The sequence below is a fragment of the Lonchura striata genome, chromosome Z (assembly GCF_050655825.1).
Source record: "Lonchura striata isolate lonStrDom1 chromosome Z, ASM5065582v1, whole genome shotgun sequence".
NCBI classification, from domain to species: Eukaryota; Metazoa; Chordata; class Aves; order Passeriformes; family Estrildidae; genus Lonchura; species Lonchura striata.
Window position 1 is genome coordinate 24912483 of NC_140740.1, and position 9389 is coordinate 24921871.

Here is a 9389-nt window from a genome sequence, read left to right on the forward strand (position 1 = left end):
TATGAGGGGATTCTATTAGAAACCCTAATTTCACTTTAGAAACCACCTCATTACAAAATCCAGCCTCCTTCCTCTTCGGAGAGCCAGAGACTGACCCACTGACTCACGACTGTGTGATCACTATAGAGGAGCAAACTAAAATTAGACCTGACTTGGAAGAAGAGGAGTTAGAGACTGGAGAAAAGCTGTTTGTAGATGGATCATCCAGAATAGTAGAGGGCCAAAGAAAATCAAAGTATGCCATAGTAGGGGGACCTGACCTAGAAGTAATTGAGTCCGGAGCCCTAGACAAAACATGGTCAGCCCAAGCCTGTGAAATATACGCCATCCTAAGAGCCTTGGAATTATTAAAGGGAAAAGAGGGAACCATTTATACAGACTCTAAATATGGGTACGGGGTAGTACATACATTTGGAAAATTATGGGAGGAAAGGGGCCTTGTGAATTCACAAGGAAAGAACCTAGTGCATCAGAGATTAATAGTAGCCCTCCTGAAGGCCTTGAGAGGCCCTGCAAAGATAGCTGTAGTTCATTTAAAAGGGCATCAGCGGGGAATGGATTACCGGAGTAGGGGTAACAACGCGGCAGACCATGAAGCGAAGAAGGCTGCAATTATCGAGGCACTGACCTTGAGCGAGAGAGCCAGGAGGGATCCTACAAATACCCCAGAGAATCCTGGGTTAACCACCCAGGATAAATTTGTATTTACTGTAGAAGAGCGGGAGAAACTTGCAAAATTGGGGATAAAAGAAGAATCGGGGAAGTGGCTGTTAACGGATGGGAGGGAGGTTCTGCCTAGGGCCGTAGCCCAGCAAATGCTTAATAAATTACACCAGAAAACACACTGGGGCGCTCAAGGGCTGGTAGACCACTTTGCCACCCATTATATGACTGTGGGTCTCCATGATCTAACAAAAAGTATTACTAAGGGTTGCCCAACCTGTTTACGTGTAAATAGGAAGAATTTAAGGAAGCCACCCTTGGGAGGGAGACCCGTGGCAAAGAGGCCTTTTACAAATTTACAGGTAGACTTTACAGAGCTTCCCAAAGTGGGGAGGATAAAATATCTTTTAGTTATAATAGATCATCTAACACATTATGTGGAAGCAATCCCCACCGCTAGGGAGACAGCCCGAACGGTGACAAAGGCCCTGCTAGAAGAAATAATACCCAGGTATGGAGTCCCAGAAACAATAGACTCCGATAAAGGCCCCCACTTCACTTCAAAAATAACACAGCTGCTGGCAGAAGCCCTGGGCATAAAATGGGAACAACATACTCCCTGGCACCCCCAGAGTTCCGGGAGGGTGGAAAGAATGAATGGAGAAATTAAGAAACAACTCACTAAATTGGTACTAGAAACTAAGTTATCTTGGATAAAATGTCTGCCACTAGCATTATTAAATATTCGGACTCAACCACGATCAGACATAGGGCTTTCCCCATTTGAAATGTTATATGGGATGCCCTACTCCCTAGAGAAAGTTCAATCTAATCCTAATATCACTGACCAAAGTATTAACAAATATTTAACTGTTTTAATGAAATACAAGAAACAGTTATGGGAAAAGGGGATGTGGGCCCAAAGACCACCATTAGATCTTGTATTACACCAGGTACAACCCGGCGACTGGGTTCTCATCCGAAGCTGGAAGGAAGATTCAATCACCCAAGGTGGGACGGACCGTATCTGGTTTTAATCACCACTGATTCCGCAGTTCGTACGGCAGAAAAGGGATGGACCCATGCTAGCAGAATAAAGGGGCCAGTGGACCCGACTCGATTTCATGCAACTTCCAGAGAGACGAGCTGGAAGATTGATGGGAAGCCGGGAGATTTGAAGCTAACAGTAAAGAGAACCCTCAAGTAATCTTAATGGACACTGCCAGTTCCGGGGACATTTGGGTCGGGAATGACTGGGGATTGCAAACACAACTGATAGGAGAAACAAAACCCCCAGGATACTGTAAGCATTTAGAAGACTTAGCTCAGCAGCCCTATTATCGGCCCATCTGACTCGAAAGGGAGCAGAGACCTTGGGAAGGGGAGGGTCATGCCGAGCATGAAGATATTAGAGTAAAATGTAGCTGGTTAGATTGTGATTGTTTCCCTTTTGCTTGCTTTTGTAAAATTTGTAAAGGGCTGTGGTGGGCTCACTGTAGAAAGGGGAGGGCTCCAAAAAGTGTGTGTCAGCGCTGCTGGCTAGAACAACGCAAGTTGACCTCTGAAATATTGAATTATAAGGTCGCCACTCGGGAATTGACTAAAGAATCTCCCGAGTGGTGGGAAATTTTTGTGAAGGGAATAAACCCTGAATTCCATTGCTACCACTCCAACGAGCTTTCAAGTCCATTTCTTACGGACATAGTCCAGGTCAAGTGTCGCAGGCTGGTCAAAGGACTTAGGTGCGACACCCCACAATTAAATGAGAAAAATTGGAACTCCCGGAGGTCAAAGTGGGAGAGAGGAAATAATCCCGCCCCTGAAGAATATCTCTGCTGTCAAGAAGATGGCCTACCCTGTAGCTTGTAGCAACCAAGTTGACAGGCGAGACAGAGAGGTAGCTAGTGGGGATGAGGGACCCTTCCAAATCGTAAGAAAAAACACTGACCACCATAGGCACGGGAATGGTGACAATGGAATGAAAAAAAGTAGGAATGTGAAATTGGGCATGATAAGCAGCATCCCCTGCAGTGCATACTACTCAGCCCTAAAGATTCTTACATTTGTGATGATATGCTTTCCTCTCCAAAGTGTTGCTACTGAAACCCATGAACCCTTTAAATGGACATTAAGTAGGTGGGAAAATCATGATACTCGTTATAACCTGCAGACTGTGATAACCTCTGGGGCACCAAGCTTTAAAGCTGGAGTATGTAACATGACCAAGAATCCAAGCTGTGGGCAGCTGTTAAATTTGACAAGTTTCTATATGTGCCCTGCTTCAAATTTAGGGAGGTCATATTGTAACCTCCCCGGGCATTACTACTGTGGTTATTGGGGTTGTGAGACAATAGCATCAGCATGGGCCCCGGGAGGAGGGTCAGATAAATACCTAAGGGTGGGATATGGACCAGCTGGATGTGTAAAGCCACAAGAATGGCCATGGACAGGGAAAGATTTACTGGGGAACTGTACTTTCATATACCTCAATGTTACTCATCCAAATGACCCAGGGTGGCTGTTGGGAAAGACATGGGGAATTAGGCATTGGATAGAGGGACACGATTTGGGAAACCTAATACTTATTAAGAAAGAACCTATTCCCTATGACCCTGCACCAATTGGACCCAACAAAGTAATAAGTGATATTAAAACTAAAACAATTAACTACACAGAGACAGAGGTTATTACCAGCCATATTAACATAGATGAGCCAGGTGTTCCTAAACCCGAGCATGCCACCTTGTGGAAAATAATGCAAGCCACATTTGGCGTTTTAAACTATACATACCCGAATCTGACAGAAGGTTGCTGGCTCTGTTACATGATGAATCCACCCTTTTATGAGGCGATAGGATCCTCTGCCAAAACCAGAAGAATTAATGGGACAAACCCAAGAGAATGTCTGTGGAAACAGGGAAAAGATAGCACCCCAGGAATAACCCTAGCACAAGTAAGAGGGAAAGGGAAATGTGTGGGAAAGGTACCCGCAATAATGCAACACTTGTGTGAGACGACAATCAGCATCAAGAGAAAAATAAACTGGCAGAATGGCTCCTGCCAGCGCCCAACACCAAATGGGTATGTAATAAACTCGGAACCACCCCTTGCTTATCCATAAGGCTTTTCAATGAAAGTTCAGATTATTGTGTACAGGTGTTAATTGTCCCTCGCATATCATATCACCCAAAGGAGTATGTACTAGAGCATCAAATAACTCCCGAACACCATCTAGTCAAAAGAGAACCACTCACAGCATTAACAGTAGCAATCTTGCTTAGTGTAAGTGGAGTTGGAGTGGGAACGGGGGTAGCCTCCCTAGTAAATCAACAACAAGGTATGAAAAATTTACGAGTATCCGTAGATGAAGACTTAAGCAGAATCGAAAAGGCCATAGATGGGTTAGTAAAATCAGTCAGATCCCTCTCTGAGGTTGTGTTACAAAATAGACGGGGACTTGATCTATTATTTTTACAACAAGGGGGGCTCTGTGTTGCCTTACGAGAAGAATGTTGCACTTATGCAGACCACACAGGAATTGTGGTTGATACTATGGCAGAATTACACAAAAAAATAGAGCAAAGAAAAAAAGAGCAAGAAGCTCAGCAAAACTGGTATGAATCATGGTTTACTCATTCCCCTTGGTTAACAACTCTTTTGTCTACCATTGCAGGACCGGCAATTCTGCTCATCTTAGTGCTAACTTTCGGACCCTGCATCTTTAATAAGCTTATTGCTATAGTAAAGAGTAAGTTAGAGGCCGCTCATTTAATGATAGTAAGATCAAAATATGAATCACTCACTCAGGTAGAGGCCGAAAACTATCTAGAGCTTAGTAGAAAAGAATTAATACGGTTCAACGAACAAAAAGAAGGATAAAAGAAAAGGGGAGAAATTGTAAGAGAAGGGTGACCTTTTTGTTCGATGCAGCTGCAGATAGTAATTTGTTTCAAAGAAGTTTGTTTTTACAGCGGTAATAGGCAACAGGCTGTGAATTGCTGATAATACGCATTCCTAACCTTTTACAGTGGTAGTAGGCAATAGGCTTTGCAGTGCTTAACTGATAACACGCATTTCTAAGATAACACGTATACTTGAGACTGTGAGAATCCCCAGATCAAAGGACACCTGTGAGGAAGACAACCAGCCTTCATCCCACGATCACCAGGAGGCAGAAAATGACCACCTAGCAACAGAATGCGACTGCGCAGAAGAAACGAGTGAACTAAGGAAGAAGATAAAAAGAGCGAACTAGGGGATCACAGGGCGGCAGTTTGGCGGAGCGGTTGCTCCCCTCTGTCGCCGCAGCGCTGCTTTTTGCTTTGCTCTCATATACTCTATTAAATGAATTAAATAAATTCTGTTAATTGGATCAGATGGCCTCTTGTGCTCAATCATAACAAGGGCAAGTCTAATCCTAACAAATCCTGCATTCCTTTAGCTGTAGCAGGCGGTGTTGCGCCCTCTGTTCCCCCGTGCAGTGATTAATGCCTGCAAATGGCTCTCCCGGCCCTGCCAGTGAAGAGAGCGCTCCCCTGCGCAGGTTCTGTGCTTTGCTTTGCGGCGGCAGCTGCCGCTGGCCGGGCAGGCAAAGTCTCTCGCTGGCCGTGCCGAGGTGGCGGTGGCTGCGTGGGCCCTTCTGGCCCTGCCGCGCTCAGTTGGGGCCGTGCCGGCCTCCCCTGGCGCCGTCCCGGGGCTGCTCCCGGCACGGGCAGCGGGAGCGTTCCCGCTCCTGGCCCCGGGGCCGCTCCTGGCCTCGGCCGCAGCTGCCGGCGGTGCTGGGATGAGCCCCGGCAGCACGGCCCGGCGGCCCTGCTGGGAAAGAGCCCCGAGCCCGCCGGGAAGGGGCCCCGCTGCCCCGCAGCACCCCTCGGGGGCACACACAAAGCCGGCTTCTTTCCCTCTCTTTTTTCTCTCTTCAAAATGCTGTGCTACGGGCGGCACCAGCTTTTCTAATTGGCTTAGCAGTGCGCCTGCTCTCAGAGCCACTCCGTGATTGCTTTTGCCTGGCACAGGGAAAGCTTATGGCAGCTCCTCACAGAAATGCCTCACTTTCCCGGCTGCCTTCTTTCCTCCTCTCCAAAAACTGACCCATGCAAAACCAACAAAACCGGCCACTGGTGCTCCTGGGGCTGGGGAACCTGGAGGCTTAGAGAAAACTTGAAACACTTGTGTGGGGCCCTTCAAAAACCTCATGTGGCTTCATATCCGGACACACAGCTAAAGCCCAGTAATTTCTCTTTTAAAAATCTTTTTAACTGAGAAAGGAAGTCAGATTGCATCAAAGAAAATTCTATAAAGCAATGAAAAGCATATGTACACTTTCCTGATAGCCTTGGGATTTTACTCCTTAAATATTGCTAAGTTTCTCTATCAGTCTATTTGCAAAGTAACTATTTATCCTCATAAATTTAGATACATTTCTCCTTTGATTACAAATTAAGCATTGCACCCTTAAGGCATATCCAGGGATGCACAGGTGACACTGCGCTCATTGTCTCAAACAAGGTGAGCACAAACATAGATATTCCTGTTATTACCTTCCCATACATAGATTTTACCTTTCTGTAGTCTCAAATAACCTCAGTTCTGTGATAATATTAAAAGCCATGGTCATAATTTGGTTCTAAAATAAGAAAACACGCAAATTAGTATTTCAGTCATAGCAGTGGCAGACCTTTTAGCTTTAATCCAATTCCTGCTATATTCAGAAACCTGCTATTGGCTTCAACAGGAGTTGGCATGGGTGCTTAACCATTAATAAATCTGGAACGTAGTTGTCAGTGATTTTCAGCATGAAAATGTTTTTATAGACATTGTAAAGGGAAGTGACAGGTAGCAAATACTCAGAGTCAGGAAACTCTGCAACGAAAACCTCCAAATGAAACACCTCTCCTTTTACAGACCTAGCCTTCAAAGACCTCTCTCAGATCTGTGGAGTTCATGGGAACCTCTAACACCTTTATTTATAGTAGCCTTATGTCCTGGGTTGTAAGATAAGCTTGTATTCTATTTGCCATCTGTTGAAGGCAAACCTGTTGGACAGGTTTTGTTATCTTTTCCAAGAACCGGTTTTGCTCCTAAGAGGTAATGGTTTGTTAGTGGGCCATTGACTGATTCAATGCAGGGCTGGTAACATAACACCATGCTATTGTGAGATGTTCCACCCAGAGGGGGAAGCCAAGCACTCTTTTATTGGGTATAAAGGGGTAGCTTTCGGGGAGGCAGGCAGCTCGCTCTCTCTCTTCGCAGGATTCCCAGAGAAGCAGCTCTCTTCGGCGGCACTCGCAGCGAAGCAGCCGGAGCGCACTGAGGCGACGGCGGCGGAGCTCGGAGGCAACCCCGGCGCAGAGGAAGACTGGCCCCACTGCCACCAGATCTTCAGAGGAAAACTATACCCTTCTAAAGATCACCACTGCAGCTGCAATTCATCAACCACTGCAAGGGGAGAAATCGTCCCAGCAGGACTGCTACTGGCACCCCGAATCCTCAGGTTCTGGACTTTTTCACTGGTTTTGTTTGTACCGATTGCATTTGCCTTTTTAAATTGTTGTCTAGTTTTCTCCTAGTAAAGAATTGTTACTCCCATTCCCATATCTTTGCCTGAGAGCCTTTTAATTTAAAGATCCTGGTAATTCAGAGGGAGGGGGGTTTGCCGTTCTCCATTGCACAGGAGGCTTTGCCCTCTTTCACAGACTCCTGTCTTGTCGAACCAAGACACCTTAGTACCTTTCTTTATAAAGGTAATTTATAATTGAAAGCTGTGAACACAAAGGGAACATTTAAGCACATGCAGTGTCTTTAGACGCTGCAATCTATGTTTGCTTTTGCTCTACCATACTCCAGTGTATTTGGGAAAATAATAGTTATGCAAACCTGTGTGTCAGTGTAGTTAATCACAGTGGCATTGTGTGGATGGATGGATGGATGTACAAAGCCTTGAGATAGAAAATACAAGGTCAGACTTTGTTAATTATTACTGATAGATTCGGAGTGCTTTGGTTGATCTGATTTTGTAGGGTTGCAGTATCTCTTATCTTAAGGCGGTCAGTAAGATATAACTCTCTACCCCACACATGAGGTATTCTGCCAAGCAAAGCAAAACACCTTGAGACAAGGTTCTAAGATTTTTGAGAATGATAGCCCGTGCTTTGTTTATGTATAGCAACTATTTATTGAATTAGCATTCCCCAAAGGTAGATTTGGATTCAGCAGTGGGGAACAAAGCAATACGGACCCCTTCCATCATCCAAAGGAGATCACTTTATTGTAAAAATTGCACCCTTTCTATGCCTTTAATCTCAACCTGACATCACTGAAACCAAACCAAGACCTAACAAAACTGAACAGAAAGAAGGCACCCAATGGCTGGTGTTAGCGAATATCATAGATGAGCTTGCTGCCAAGCCCCGGGATTGACTGACCGGGGCTTCTCCCTCTCAGATCTCTTGTGAAGCTTCAAGCATTTCACTGGCCAGATCCCAAGGGCCGTGGAGTTCAGACCAATGAGAATATCCCAATTTCAAATGCTCTGTATAGGGGAAGGCCTGGGAAATGAATGCTGTCTGTGCCACACGAACCTCGGGGCTGAGTGATCTCTGTCTCCTAGATCTCTTAAACCCACCACGCCCTCGGCCTGAGCCACTTCCCTGTCACCTCAGTGCCACCATCGCCCTCGGCTGCCCCATACCCATCAACCACAGTAGCACCTCAGGGTCGCCATCCCTTCAGCGTCACCGGCCCATCGGCCCCTCGGCCCCTCAGTGTCACCGTCCTTCAGCAGCTCCTCAGGGGACAGTGCCTGGGGCCAGCGGCAGCTCCCAGCGCTCCAGGGACACCCGGGCTGGAACTGCTGCTCCGCCCGGCTCGGCCCCATCTCCAACCCAGCACAGGGAGAGGGGACACAGGGGGCACAGGGGGAAAAGCAAGAGGTGAAAAAGGCAGCTGAGGGGGGAAAGAGGTCAAAATGCAGCCTAGGCCTACACAGCTCAATCTATGCATCTAAACTTCCACATACCTCCAACTGAATAACTATGCACATTTCTAAATCTATATCCAAGCATGTAAATGTATGCATGTCAATGTAGCTATGTAAAAGTTACTCTTGAAAGATATAAATGTAAATCTCAAAATCTATAAATGTAACTACATCCATATAAATATAATTCTGTCCCATCTATTGTGATATATCTCACTTGGCAGTTGGAAGCCTGCTCTTCAAAGAGCCAGAATCCTTCCAAATGTTCAAAACTTCAGAAGTTTTGAAGTATCCCAATAAACTCAAAGTATTTGCAGTGCAAAGGGCACCCAGGAGAGCTTGAAACACAGACAGTCCCAGCTGCCACAAAGAAGCCCAGCATTGTTCTTTTTCTGTGCTGACACAGAGACCTCAGTCCTCACAGAAATGGCTGGAGATGAAGGCTTCTGGGAGAAGAGTTGTAGCTATCATGCTGGCATGGTAGCATGGAGGAAGGTTTTAGAAAGGCCTTGGGAATGGTAAACTGAGGTAAAAGATACATTTATGTATGCTCCACTGTTTCAGGAAAGTCCCGCTTCAGCATTCCTCTGTAAACCCCCTTCTCCCCACCCCTGAGCAGTTCCCATTGGACGTGGCCCCTGGGGTGGTTCTGATGTGCCTTAGCTGGACACTGTCTCTATTGTTTAGACTTTATCTCTTAATTTTGCTGTATAAAACTGTATCTGGGCAATAGCCCGGGGCCTTTGGT